Source organism: Anabrus simplex, chromosome X (assembly GCF_040414725.1).
Source record: "Anabrus simplex isolate iqAnaSimp1 chromosome X, ASM4041472v1, whole genome shotgun sequence".
Taxonomy (NCBI): Eukaryota; Metazoa; Arthropoda; class Insecta; order Orthoptera; family Tettigoniidae; genus Anabrus; species Anabrus simplex.
Window position 1 is genome coordinate 101,300,804 of NC_090279.1, and position 16,069 is coordinate 101,316,872.

Below are 16,069 nucleotides of genomic sequence, written 5' to 3' on the forward strand. Positions count from 1 at the left end.
TTTCTACCAAGTGATACCCATGACTTCGATCACTAGTCACCATTAATGAAGAATAATTTCAGTACACAGATTATTTCTGCTAGATATTACGCGATCTGTCCACTCGTAAAATTAAGAATAAACTTGACAAAACAGGATTCGGTGTAAATAATGTACATAAAAGACGTGTTTCCTAGTGTGAATGTGTGTGTGTATGTAAATATGTATATTTCTCTTGCATCATGTTGGTCCTATTTAATTTGATCTGGTCGTGCACTTGCTGCGACGCAGATTACACTCTTCGTTGTGTGTTGCCTTAAGAAGTAATTTTCATGCCCTTAAGGGAAAGTTTGATCAACTTAAGTCGAGGAAGACTAGAAAAGGATTTATTTTCTTCATTAACGAGATTTAAAAGGAAAGATCATCTCGTTATTTTACGAAGGCACTCGATTTGTAAATAAAGTTTATTTAACTAGCTCACACGTGGGTAACGTAAATTTCTGACACATTTATAGTTGAACTTTGAAATATTTTAAGATTATTGTGAATGAAAATGCAATACAAAGATCAGAAGTAGAAGTTCGTTAGCCGCATGATTACTTTGAGTTATGGTGAAACCAAGTCATTAATAATTAATTGAAAATAATTATTCTGGAATGCTAATGACGATCGTTAGGTAAATGATGCAGTGGAAAATTAATAAGAACAGGATCGTGTGACAGTGAAACATAGATTAATTAAATGATGAGAAATTAATAATAATAATAATCAGAATAATAATTAATTAATTTTGAGAATTTTTGAAATCAATTTTCATTTTCTACTGAAGCTCATGTTGGTGTCATTGACTAATATTAAATACTGTAAATGATAAATTTAGTTGAGTACATCTTAAAACCACGTGTTGAGACTACTTTGAATTGGTAAAGCTTTGAACTCGTTTATTGTAAAACCCTCGTTAGCAAGACAGTTGTTAATGATTTTATGAACTTCTATGCTATTTTTCTTTAAATTCTTTCAATGAAATATTCTGATTTGGAAAGGTAAGAGGCCTAATTTTTCTTTGGTTTTCATTACAGCACCGTTAAGGCTGGAGATTAAGAACACGTGTCACTCTAAATAAGGAGGAAAAAAATCAATATTATGGAAGTTCTATGTAAAACAAAAAATATCAGTAAGAATATTTTCATTTATTGTTTGCTTATGTGAATAAATGTCAGAGTGTTGTTTTAACATTTCTTTTTATCCTGCTTGGTCATCAATCCTTGACATCCCTTAAATGCCTCTAGAAAGTGATAGCCAACGATCGAACGGTCCACCTCGGGATCTCTCGCTCGCTGCCTGGGCTTAGCTCGGGAAAAATGGGGGCAATATAGTGATGAACTCCTACCACACGGGTCCAAATTACCTTACGCATTCGCGAACTAATTAATTAACGATGTAAGATACCCACTGTCTCGATGTCTTGTTCCAGGTGCCTTAGTTACTAATTAGGAGGGATCTCTACCAGGTGAAGAGCACCAAAAAAAGTGAATTACTGAAAATCTTGATGACTCGTACATGCTATGGAAAGATGATAACTGGGGTTATTTTTACAGAATATTTAAGCCCTCTCTACTTGACAGCGCTTCGCACTTAATTAAGCCAAGGTCCTTATAATTACGTCATGCATTATCGAACCCTTATACAAGGATGGAAGTAAAATATGGTCGTCCCAAAACCATGATGAAAATATTCTATAAAAGACCCAAATAAAAATGAAATTATTATCCCTCTGAAACGGCGTGCTTGCAGTCTACGTTACATCTATGTGAAAAATCTACATATTTACAATGGGACACGAACATCAAAGATATAAATACTTGGAAATGTACTCAGCCTTCTGGATACCACGTTCACAGCTTTACAGGGAGGCAACCATGGTTTACTCGGTTTCCATAACGTCATCAGCGATGCGAAGACCTATTATGACTTCCTGGCAGGTCACACACATGACAGCGACGTTCCAGACGTTCTCTGCTACCAGGCGAAATTTCGGCCAACAGCTAGATGACTCGTTCACTCCGGTACACAGGGAAAACTCTGGCATTCAGCTGGATGTCGACGTTCTCATAGACATGTAAATGAGGGGAAGTTATCCCATGTGAATGCGTTAGTTTACTACACATCACAATTTGAATATATGGTTGGATCTGCTCAATAGCACGAGCATTCCAACCCAATGCCGGTATTGTCTCTGTAGCCCGACACTGCTCCCTTCTCATGTACCTATTCTTTTATAAACAGCATACAGCTATTCTAGGTCCTGAATAAGGAATATCACTGGTTAGGCCACTACTGGGTTAAAATTTCTCGTCTCACACGACCGCACTTTATGCATATTCTATTTCACCTAGTCATGCGTAAGTCAGGCTCTCAACTGCATTATGGATTTATAGACGTGACACTACCCTTAATTATGCCGACACTGAGCCGTTCACGCACTTTCTTTGTATCTCTCGTTTATGTCGAGCACACACACAACTCCACGCACTGAGATACCTGGCTATTGAGGTTAATTGAGCCGTACTAATATCGGCATATATGAGGCTCGACGCACGACCTCTTCGACACACGGACAGCGGTCATTACGGTTTCGTGCTGTTCCTACTATATTAATTAGCGACACAATGTACTCGCAAAAGGCTTACTTAGATAGTGGTTATTTTCGCAGATGTTCACAGGCTTCAATAAATTACTGCGTTTCACTGCTCACTTTATAAAATAAATTTCTCCACAGACGACTCTCACGCACTAATCACGACGAACCACTACCGAACCGGCATTTCACTGAAAATGTACTGGGCCGTCTGCCTCTCAGTTCTTGAATATATAGGCGAGCTACGCGAGAGGCTCGAATGCTGAGGGTGGGGGAAAAATGCAATTTCTTCTCAGAATTCGGTCCGGTAATATGCAACCTAGAGTAACGAACAGGGTATCAAAATGTAGCTCATGTATTCCCATCTCCACTGAGTGACTGTTTTTGAAATAGCTTCGTAGATTCTCAAGCAATCTCAAAAGCGTCCTTTTGTCTCTGGCGGTGAATGATGACGGGCAAAGGGGATTCCTTGTGTTCGCTGGCACGGTTAGGGTCCAACATCTGTTAGTCATTAAGACGCGCCCTTGTTTACAGCGTAGTTACCGCTCTGTCAGTTAAGTAGAGCACTTCTCGGCCTCATAATTATGCGTAAAATTCCCTGATTCAAATGAATGTTTGCGCTTAATTATCCATTGGGTATTTTGCGATTTATAAAAATTAACAGAAATAAAACAGCTGAATGCGATAAGTTGGCAGTGGTGAATGAGCAAGGGAAACAGGGTATAATGTTAGTTTTCACGTTGGATATACTCTCTGGGCTCAGCTAGTGACCTAGATTCTCTGTCACGTGATAACGCGCCTCTTTTCATCTCGCTCGCGGTTGGAGTGAGAAAACTTCGAGTACAAGCGCTCTTGCACCGCCTTACTGCTAATTACCAGCAACTAGAGCTGGGTCGCGCGACTCTGGATACTGCAAATCGAGTAATGGAGCGGGTGGAAAAATTCTAACTTGGGCAGTTTTTATCGTAGAATGACGCGGAAAACAGCATATTTCATCTCCTGGATACCATGATATACCATAGGTGACGTTGTGAAAGGTCACAGTACACCACTCAAATAAATTTTAAATTCTACTGCATTACCGCAGTCTACTTCAAGTTTTGCCTCTATGCAAACATCATATCATAAAGAGAAGCATGAAGAAGAGGAAGAAGAAGAAAAGCATAAACAAGATAAGGAAGAGAAGAAACAGGATGTAGTTAAAGAAGAGGAAGAGGAGGATAAGGAAGAAGAAGACGAAGAACTTAATGATACATCACCATCTAAGCGTGTTGAGTTTTTAACTACAGATGTTATTGCTGAAACATTTACTACATCGACGCAAAATCTACCATATTTGTCTGAGGTTATGATTACACCAGGGTATCGCAATCAGTTTAGAACTTTTATTCAAGATACCTATGGATCTCTCTTTGCACCTTATATAGAAAAACATTTAACAGGACAGACTGACACTACCTACGGTATTCGCTACGAAGATGACTGTTTCTGGATAGGAAATTCAAATGTTAAGATTAATAACAACAAACTCATTGTAAAAGGTGTTACCTATAAACCTACGAAAGGACTCTTAGAACTTCTTTTCTCACGAATACCTGACAAGGATATAATTTTACAAGATGATCTTAAAAAGTATAAAGCAATACTTTTTGCTACTGACGCAACACGACGTAATTACAAGAGAACAGAAGCTGTAAATGCGAATAAGAGTTACAAGTATCGTGGGTATATTTCTAAGCTGTTTCCGACTGCACGTCGTCTTGATGTTATCTACAAGCCTTTGTTGCCGTATGTGGATGTAAGATACTGGAATGACCCAAAATTACTCGTAGAACGATTACAACTTTTAAGAGCATCGCAAGAGGCTGGTCACACTGGTCACGGATCAGAAATTCTAGAAATAGAAAGAGAACTACGTTATGCCGGTATTATTTTGTAATGGCTCGTCAAGAGAAGATCTCGCCTGTAAAGGTAAACATCGCACATGAGTTACATAAACCAGCACGTCGCAAAAACTGTCGCAGACGCGTTCTTACACGAGCAAAAGATGATTTCTGGCAAGGAGACTTAGTAGAAATGATTCCATATGCCTCTAGTAATAAGGGGTATAAGTTTCTACTTACTGTTATCGATGTGTACTCGAAGTTTGCTTTTGCACAACCCGTGCGTTCTAAAGCAGCAGCTCAAGTTAAAGAAGCATTTAAACATATTGTTGAAGAATCGAAACGCTGCCCAAGGCTTCTTCAGACTGATCAAGGTAAAGAGTTTTACAACAAGGATTTTTCTTCTTACCTCAAGTTACTTGGCATTCAACACTACTCTACGTTCAGCAATCTCAAGGAAAGTGTTGTAGAACGCTTTAATCGTACACTCAAAACAATGATGTGGCGAGAATTTACGGCACAAGGTTCATATCGTTGGATTGATCTGCTACCTAGACTTTTATCTACCTACAACGATACACCTCATCGCACTATCGGAACAAAGCCACGTCTTGTTACAAAGAATACACCTCGTATAAATGCTATTCATCTTGTAATTAAAACAGCTGATCCACGTCACCATCGCTTTAAAGAAGGTGATTTTGTTCGCATCAGCAAACACAAGTCTATCTTTGCAAAAGGATACACACCTAACTGGAGCACTGACATTTTTCAAATCAGAAGTGTTAAGCTTACTAATCCAGTTACGTATTTACTTCGCGATCTCAGAGGACAGCCTATTGAAGGAGGATTCTACATCGAAGAACTGCAGAAAACAAAATATCCTGATCACTATTTAGTTGAACGTGTTATTCCACGTCGTGGCAATAAACTGTATGTTAAATGACTTGGTTTTAATAACCGCTTTAATTCACGGATTAATAAAGAGGATGTACTTTAAATCTTATGTGTGTTTTCTTTTAATCCTCTATGTTTCCTTTCTTCTAAGTCACTAGGACATGCTGTAGGATTAAACAACACCTGTAATATGTTTTTAAAATTCATATTTATTTTAGAATATATATATACATTTTTATCCTTTGTTTATTTTACGGTCTTTGTCACTCAGTTTTCGTTTTATTGCACCAACAACGACAAGTGCTGCTATCTTCTGAGCATCCAAAGCACTAGGTAATAACACACACACACACACACAGCATAACTTTACCAAGCAGATTTGATCAGCTACACGACATACACTATGCAGGCAGCATGTAACTACGTGTCAGGCAAACGTGTTCTAGGGCCGCAAGGAAGATGAAGCTCGAAGGAAAGAAGATCAATCACTTTATTGATGAGTCCACGCCCAACATGCTTCCTCGTCTTTTTCCCAGCACGTTTCTTCACCTTTTCCTTGTTTACTCTCTCCGCAGCCATGATAAGTGTTTATAAGCGAAGACAACTCGTTAGTTTTAGGTCCGTGATACAGTTTAATTAGTTGACATGTACGGCACTGTCTCACAGAAGGTCTTCTACCTAAACTCACGTGTTCATGATATCAACTACACGTTTGAAGCTCTGACCAAACAGGATCTTGAGTCCACTCACGAGGCACCTTATCCCAAATCTTCTTTACAGCATTCGCAGCTACATTAACCAAAAATGCCTTTGGTAATGCATTTAACTCTTCTTCAGTAAAAGAGTTTAGTTTCTTTTTGCATGCATAAAACTTTACGATCGCCTTTTCAACTGCGTTACACTTAGTATCTGTTAGAAATGACATGATGTCTTTACTCTACAAATGTCTCTTTTACACTAAGGTTATTTCGACCCTGCAGTTTACATATGTTGTTCACTTCCCGGCATGCACTGCAACACAACCAATCAAAGAGCATGCATACATGTTGTAAAGACTGTTTACTTGTTTCTCTACTATGCTCTTTCAGAAGAGTTTTAAATGATGGGCACCCCAATTCATGCATCTCGATAATTTCTCACGATGATGGTAGAAAATCACGCAACCAATCTTTCTTTTCACAACCCTTTAAAAGAACAAGATCTGCTCTTGACAAATGTGCATTCATCATTAAAGGTAGAAAACGATAAGGTATTCCTTTTTCTTCCCACTTCAAACCTAAATTGTTTTCAATCCACTGAGTCTGCTTTTTATCTTCATCTGTTTGCAAACAGTAAGGGAACGGTGGGCTAAATACTAAACTAACAAGTTTTGGTGCCAACAACACACTGCAATCTAACACAGCCACCTCTTTAAACACAAATTTGTTGCCGTTTACTTTAAAGCCTTGCAGACCAACTATTAATGTTTTCGTCATGTTTGCACTCCACTCTCTATCGCTGTTTCTCGAAGACTAAAGCTTTTAGTCAACGAACGGGTTTATACATGCACAATAACGTCATCGCTGCAGCACATGCAAACTCTTGTTTTTATGATACATACTTATTGCATTCCTTTACACCGACTTACTCTTAAGAAAACGGATAAGTCTATGCATGCATGATGACGTCATCACTGCAGCACGTGCTTACTCTAGCTCCCCCGATGTATGATTAAACTTGTTCGAATTTACCGCCACCAAATTTCAACTAAAGTGTGCAGCACCGAGGTAAGCGATGTAAGATAGGGGTAACTGTGTTGAATAAAGATGGCTGTTTGTCAAAAACAATTTTTCTAATTATCCGCTACTACATAGAGTGCGGCACTGCGCTCTCTTGATTAAAGGTGGCGGATGACAGCTGTCAAAAAAGCACGTGGGTTTGTAAAGCACGTGGAATTTACCACCACCACAAAGAGGGCAGCACGTTGCTCTCTAGATTAAAGATGGCGGATGACATCTGTTAGAAAAAAGCATCTAGATTTTAAATTGCTCGCTACTACGATAAAGATAGCAGCACGGTCTTCTGTAGTTTAAAGATGGTTGCTTGTCAAAAAAGAATTTTTTCAAATTATCCGCTACCACATTTCAACTAAAGAGTGCAGCACTGACGTTTGCGATGCAAGATGGCGGGTGACAGCTTGTCAAATAGAATTTTTTTCAAATAGTCCGCCTCAAAGGTAAGTAGCTAAAGAGGGCAGCACTAAGGTTAGCAATGCAAGATTGTGGATGACAGCTGTGACGTAAAAATTACCCTCAAGATAGCAGCACGATGCTCATTTCATTAAAGATGACAGCTTGTCAAATAGAATGTTTCAAATTAACCGCCTCAAAGGTAAGTAGCTAAAGAGGGCAGCACTGTTCTCTCTGGATTAAAGATGGCTGCTTGTCAAAAAGAATTTTTCAAATTATTCGCCACCACAAAGAGGGCAGCACGGTGCTCTCATGATTAAAGATGGTGGATGGCAGCTGAAGAGCACGTAGAATTTGTTTCCAAACAAGAGCACGTGGAATTTTCCGCCACAACAAAGAGGGCAGCACTGTGCTCAAATATGGCTGCTGTCACGTGGAATTGCCTGCCACCACATTTCAATAGTATCTAGCTAAGGAGGGCAGCACGGTGCTCAAAGATGGCTGCTGTCAAAAATCATTTTTCAAATTATCCGCCACCACATTTCGAAGGTAAGTAGCTGAAGAGGACAGCACTGTGCTCTATAGATTGAAGATGGCGGATGACAGTTGTCAAAAAAAGCACGTGGATTTGTTTACCGATTCAAATCTCGCGCTAGTGAGGTTAAGTTGGTAGCACTAAGGTTTAGGCCCGCCAAGATGGCAGCACTGCGGATGACAGGTGACGAATTTGCAGCTACTGCGATAAAGAGGGCAGCACTGTGCTCTGTAGTTTAAAGATGGCGGATGACAGCTGTCAAAAAAGCACGTGGATTTGTTTAACCGATTCAAATCTCGCGTTAGTGAGGTTAAGTTGGTAGCACTGAGGTTTAGGCCCGTCAAGATGGCTGCACTGAGGTTTCCGATACGTTGTTGTCTGTCAAAAGGCACGTGGCTGTCAAAAAACACGTGGATTTGATTACCTATTCAAATATCGCGCTAGTTAGGTTAAGTTGGTACTACTGAGGTATAGATCCGTCAAGATGGCAGCAGTGAGGTTAGCGATGCGTTGTTGTCCATGACAGCTGTCAAAAAGCACGTGGCTTTGTTTACAAATTCAAATCTCGCCGCAAAATTCAAATTTTCCGCCAAAATTCAAATTTCCCGCGGGAGGTGGAGGCCTCTCCCGAGACCCAGAGGTGGAGGTGGCGGCCGAATCCCTGTATTATACTACTTCCGTAACCCTAATCATAGAGAGAAGGAAGAAGTCCAACGTTTCGAAGAATGACAGTATCGGCAAAAGAGTGGGAAGACCCACGATGGCTTCCTCATCTCCATTAACGTCATTCCGTTTTGGTCGGCAAAGAACAAGATTTCATCGAAGAAGGGGTCTCTGGCAGAAGCAATGACGGGCTCAGCTAGGGAAGCTCACTGCAGCCTATTTAGCGTCGTCTCGTTTGAAATACAACAAAAATACTCGAGTAACCGGGGCTTGCAGAGATAATAGAAAGTACACGATTTCAGCCCGGAAACTGGCGATTTTCGAAACCTGCTGCATATCACATTTCAAAATCCACTGTAATACTTAACTATAACTCGCCGGAAACAAACAACTCCTTACAAATTTACATTCAGAAACCTTGGACTTCTTTTGAATAGTTTTCGATTCTCTATCGGGAAATCTGTTTCCTTCTTTTCGTTCGTAACAAAGAATGCGATACAGCTTAACACTCATTGTCAATGAATTTTAGGAGCTATAATTGAGATCTGCGGCTAGAAATGAAGATAAAAAATTTACTCCTCCTGGCTATATTCAAGAGAGAGCAAGAATTCTGAAGGGAACCATGCCAAAAAGCAACTTGAGTCTTTTACTTTCGGTTGGAAATGAACGATACGGATACGGAGTGTTAGGAAACAACATGAGCATTACAGCGTTGGTCATGTGCTGCAGTTAACCAATCAGATCGTTCTAAATGTGCACGTGGCTTGAGAGATGAGCCTCGTTGGCGCTGGTGATTGGCCACGAGCAGGTTAAGCAGCACCCGCGAAGCGATCTGATTGGCTAAATTCAGCAGCTGATAAAAGGACAACAGCGCGAGGTATGATTAACACTGTAACGCATTTCACCCTGTATAGGACATGTCACGACATTCACCTGAAGATAAAGAACAGGGACGACCGATGGTGTGAAGGAAGCTGCTAATAGCGCATTCTGAACGAGAACATTTGTCCTAAATATAAAAGAATACAGTATTTTAGGCTTGGTTTTTTATTGTATAAATTGCCGAACTATGTACGGATAATGGGGAGTTTGCTCCCGACACCAGTTCCAGACTGGGGATCACGAGTATTTCTGATCACGAATCCAATTTGATGACGTCAAATCTTTCTTCTAGACCAGGGCCTCTCAGGTTGCATGCATTGTGCACGGTGCAAAAGACGACTTCGCTTGGTTGACCACAGTGCAGACCCCCCACTCCTCTTTCCCTACACCTGCCTCACCCGTTCGCCCTGTCTCCGCGTTCTTCACCTTCACTGCTGTTTCTCCCCCACTGCGAAATATTTATGTGTGGTGAGCGGAGACGCTCAGTTGTATGGGAGAAGGTTACCAGTGTTATTAAAAAACCTCTTCTTTCGGTTTAGTTCGAGGGTCCCATTTCCGAAAGGCGCTGGACCAGGGTACTAAACAACTTTACAGGTGGTGCACGGCATGCTGAATATTTGTCGGCATATACTGTAGCTTCTCTAGCTCTTTATTTCCTTTTTCCTTGCAATTATACCAGTAATATCTGGAACAAGGAATCGGCTGACAGCAATTCTGAGAGCGTTCTTTAAATTACAATCAGAAATACTCGCACGCAATCACACGAGTCAAAACAGACAAAAAACATTTCACATATAGCTGCTTCTCGATGTAGCTTAGGAAAATCTTCCTTCGTCAAATTCTGGTAGAATTAGGGCAAAGTCTTTGTATGGAAAAACAGATCCTTTTGACGATCATCGTTTTGCAAATCTATTAATTCAAATTGCAAATCAGGAGATACACTTTCAACTGCTACCGAAAAGGGCTTTACAAAGACATCAAGCATTGGCTGGAGGTCAGTAATATCCTGTAACGAGAAACACACTTTTTTTAAATAAAAGTTATGTTTTTAATATATGAAATTACTTTGGAGTACCAAAAGGGACATATTTACATGAAGAGGTATTGTGGACGAATGTTTTCTAATTGCATGTTACGCTTGTACACTTAAAATCATCTAATTTTTTTTACAGTTGACGATATACCGGTACTTTACCTGGAATCGGTCGCTAAACTCGTTTTCAAGGGATTGTAGCACCTCGACGTACTTTTCAGAGCGTGCTCCTTCCCGCACAGATGCTGTCAAACAGAACCATAGTAACGTTTTGAGTAAACCACTTTGTAAAACCTAGAGTATTTGTTTATATCGCTTACCTAGCTCAGGGAAGTGTTCCGTATTTTTTCCGAAAGGTTGTGTGTGATGAGTTAAAGTTTCTGTTGGAAAGCCTTAATTTTGCTGACCATGTCGTTGATTACATTATTTTCTCTTTGGAGTTTCAGACTTAGATCATTTAGAAGAGCCATAATATCTGCTAAAATTCCTAAGTCAGCTGCCCATTCAGGGTCATGTAAAAGTGGCTCTGGACGTCCTTTTTCCACCAAAAACTCAGCAACAGCGTGGCGTATTCGAAAAAATCGTAAAATCACCTTTCCCTTGCTTAACCACCGTACCTCTGTATGGTAGGGGATATCGGTTCCTCAAGTGAAACCAAAAATTCTTTGAATTGGCGATGAGTGAGCCCGTGCGAACGAATATAGTTCACGATACGCACAACTACGTTCCTCACATCTTGAAGACCGACAACTTTTGCACAAAGAGCCTCTTGGTGAGCAAAACAATGATTGGATGGCAAATTCGGCATATTAAGCTTTTTCCGCAGTAAACCAGTGAACCCGCTCATTGCTGGCGCCCCGTCTGTTGTCATGGAAAATAGCTTTTCCCAAGTGAGTCCTCTTCCTTCAGCTGCCATTTTGACCGCGTCTAAAATATCCGCACCTGTAGTAGTGTCCTTCATTGAAATCATATCTAGGAGCTCTTCCGTTACATGCAGGTCGTCGTTTACGCCACGTAAAAAAATGGCTAACTGGGATGTGTCGCTAATATCCCTTGACTCATCAAGTGCAATGGAATACGCTAAGAAGTCTTGAGTTTTGGCTGCCAATTGTTCACGCAAATTCCCTGCAATGTCGCTGATTCGTCGAGTTATTGTCATACTGGACAGTGGTATTCTGCTGTATGCTGGAGCTAATGTAGGGTTCATTGTCTCTACTACGTCCAACAAAATACTCTTTATTAGTGGCCCTTCCATAAACGGCTTCCCAGTTCTTACTAGCCGTAAAGCAACTTTATAATTAGCTCTAAGAGCAGTGTCACTACACCCTTCATCTTCCTCACCCTAAATTAGATACATTAAAGAAGTGAATTAGAAATACAGATACATGTTTGAGAGGAATGTAAACATTATTTTTTTAAATGCAGTACCCGTAACCAAACTGAAAATGCTACAGTACTGGAACAAATCTCATTTGTGGATGTAGAATGCTCTTCTTCAAGATGTTTCAACCTCCTTAATTCTTTCCCTCTGCCGTCTCCCACGATTTCACAATAATTTTCCGAATGTATTCTGTTGTAGTGTCTTTCAATAGACGATTTTCTTACGCACGTAATTGTCGTCCTACAGATTAAGCATTTGGCGTTATCGTCACGACAGACAAAGAAATACGAAAGTTCCCAGTTCGATTGAAATGTTTCGGCAGTCTTTGCTTTCTTCGAAACAGGTTGCTCCATTATTATGTTGTTGTCGTGCGCTTATCTATTTCACTGATAAACACGTCGTCTACCACCAAACGCTTCGTCGCTCTCAGCACACGACACCATCCGAGTCAAGCCGAGTTCCGTCGAGGGGGACCGATGCATAGTGCACAGAGCCTATGCACCTCGCTCTGCAGGCGTGAGAGTTTCGGCGTTTGAGAGGCCCTGTTCTAGACTGGACTTCAATTTTTGGAACAGGAAGAAATCTGCTGTAGCTATGTCAAGTGAATGTGGAAGAACGGTTATCTTCGTGTTCGTCAAAAATGCATAACACTACAGCAGTAAATACGCGGGCGCGTAGTCAGGGTGATAGTTTGCCGACAATTCTAATCCTATGAATCCTTGAACGCCTCTTCGTTCTTGGAATCGCAGTTATGCTTTTCTCATATCTACCTTGATGTTGTCTTGTCAACCTAACTTTGCTCGCCCAGGAGGTCTTCTTCCAGGCTCACCTTGATGGATGAACACAACGCTTGCGATTCTGCTCTGTGTGATGTGTCCGTACCCTGCTAGGTTTGTATTAGGCCATCTCTAACCTGGAGCACAGACTCTATCCGATAGCATTTTCTGCTCTGAAGACCTATCAGGCAAACGTCTACTGCTAGGTTTGTATTAGGCCTTCTCTAACCTGGAACACAGACTCTATCCGATAGCATTTTCTGCTCTGAAGACCTATCAGGCAAACGTCTACTGCTAGCTTTGTATTAGGCCTTCTCTAACCTGGAACACAGACTCTATCCGATAGCATTTTCTGCTCTGAAGACCTATCAGGCAAACGTCTACTGCTAGGTTTGTATTAGGCCTTCTCTAACCTGGAACACAGACTCTATCCGATAGCATTTTCTGCTCCGAAGACCTATCAGGCAAACGTCTACTGCTAGGTTTGTATTAGGCCTTCTCTAACCTGGAACACAGACTCTATCCGATAGCATTTTCTGCTCCGAAGACCTATCAGGCAAACGTCTACTGCTAGGTTTGTATTAGGCCTTCTCTAACCTGGAACACAGACTCTATCCGATAGCATTTTCTGCTCTGAAGACCTATCAGGCAAACGTCTACTGCTAGGTTTGTATTAGGCCTTCTTTAACCTGGAACACAGACTCTATCCGATAGCATTTTCTGCTCTGAAGACCTATCAGGCAAACGTCTACTGCTAGGTTTGTATTAGGCCTTCTCTAACCTGGAACACAGACTCTATCCGATAGCATTTTCTGCTCCGAAGACCTATCAGGCAAACGTCTACTGCTAGGTTTGTATTAGGCCTTCTCTAACCTGGAACACAGACTCTATCCGATAGCATTTTCTCCTCTGAAGACCTACCAGGCAAACGCCTACTGCTAGGTTTGTATTAGGCCATCTCTAACCTGGAGCACAGACTCTATCCGATAGCATTTTCTCCTCTGAAGGCCTACCGGCCAAACGTCTACTGCTAGGTTTGTATTAGGCCATCTCTAACCTGGAGCACAGACTCTATCCGATAGCATTTCCTCCTCTGAAGGCCTACCGGCCAAACGTCTACTGCTAGGTTTGTATTAGGCCATCTATAACCTGGAGCAGAGACTCTATCCGATAGCATTTCCTCCTCTGAAGGCCTACCGGCCAAACGTCTACTGCTAGGTTTGTATTCGGCCATCTCTAACCTGGAGCACAGACTCTATCCGATAGCATTTTCTCCTCTGAAGACCTATCAGGCAAACGCCTACTGCTAGGTTTTTATTAGGCCATCTCTAACCTGGAGCACAGACTCTATCCGATAGCATTTTCTCCTCTGAAGACCTATCAGGCAAACGCCTACTGCTAGGTTTGTATTCGGCCATCTCTAACCTGGAGCACAGACTCTATCCGATAGCATTTTCTCCTCTGAAGACCTATCAGGCAAACGCCTACTGCTAGGTTTGTATTAGGCCATCTCTAACCTGGAGTGCAGACACTATCTGATAACATTTCCTCCTCTGAAGGCTTACCGGCCAAACGCCTACTGCTAGGTTTGTATTAGGCCATCTCTAACCTGGAGTGCAGACACTATCTGATAACATTTCCTCCTCTGAAGGCTTACCGGCCAAACGTCTACTGCTAGGTTTGTATTAGGCCATCTCTAACCTGGAGTGCAGACACTATCTGATAACATTTCCTCCTCTGAAGGCTTACCGGCCAAACGTCTACTGCTAGGTTTGTATTAGGCCATCTCTAACCTGGAGTGCAGACACTATCTGATAACATTTCCTCCTCTGAAGGCTTACCGGCCAAACGTCTACTGCTAGGTTTGTATTAGGCCATCTCTAACCTGGAGTGCAGACACTATCTGATAACATTTCCTCCTCTGAAGGCTTACCAGCCACATACAGCCAAACCCGTTGGCTCCCTGAGTATGTCGGTGTATTTCCCGCCGGCCAACACTCGGTGTTGAGTTATTGACTGTACGGAGCCAGAATGAACCGAGATGGTGCACAAAACCTTTGATGTAAATAATACATTCCATAAAATATATCACGTAATATTTGACCTGCCACACTTCATTTCATTGCACAGCGCTGTGCGTCTTCGTGAAGGTTCTCACCAATCTGAAGCAGAGGTGAATGTTGATACCAATCAGTCACACGACTCGTAAAGTAACAGCTGCTGAGCCAATGGACAGTTATGTACTTGGGACGGATACAACTATGCAGGACTTCGCAATTGAGCGGTAACTTCAAAGTTTTGTTATTTTGATCTGAATGCACGAGGGCAATGATGTCCCAGAAATTCCACGTTCACTTTACATTGCACCGACGCTGATAGGTTTTATGCAGACGATTGGGTAAAATTGGGCAAGGAAGCGTCCGGAGACTTAGAGCCTTCGTCTGACACGCCGACAGTGGGGTTCGAACCCACGACCTCCCGAATGCTATTTCTAAGCCACACGACATGAGGATCGGCACTGGAATATAATTTTTAGTTGCAGCGTGCGTCGTCGTCGATGGTGTGGACCGATCCCTAATGAACGAGGCAGTAGACACAAGTTAGATTGGAAAATTTCCAGAATAAATTTGAGTGAAGAAAGAAAGTCGAATCTGTTGGTTCTTCAATAAGAAGTATCGGCATAATGCAATATTTTGTTTTTCTTAAGTATCGTGTGCACAAAAAGTCCGACTAATCAAATTTGTTTCATTAATATCGGGGAAGAGATTGTGTACAGGAAAACAAAGTGCTAAGTGCCCATTTCGAGAAGTTATGAAGTTTCCATTTATTATCTCGTAACATAGTAACCGTGAATTGTGGCGGCTTCAATTCCAGTCAGTTCGAATATCTACTGTAATAACATTCATTAGAGGGAATAAATATGGGACCACAGCCCGGTGGAGGTGTAGAGGCAGAGGCATGAATTCTTCACATCAATTTCTGTACCATTTCCCGGCAACGTTCCTTGAGCTAACGCTATAATTTCGCTTTAATGAGTCATTAAAAGTTTTATTATGGTTGTTATTAATTACTTATATGAATGGAAGATCTATAAATGACTAAAAAACATCCAATATTATTATGTTCCTGATTACATTACATTAACATTGCCAATGGGCCATCCTACCCATTTTCTGTTTCATTAGTCGCCTACGGTCATTGCCAACCAAATTATGCCGCGAAGAATATCCCTGC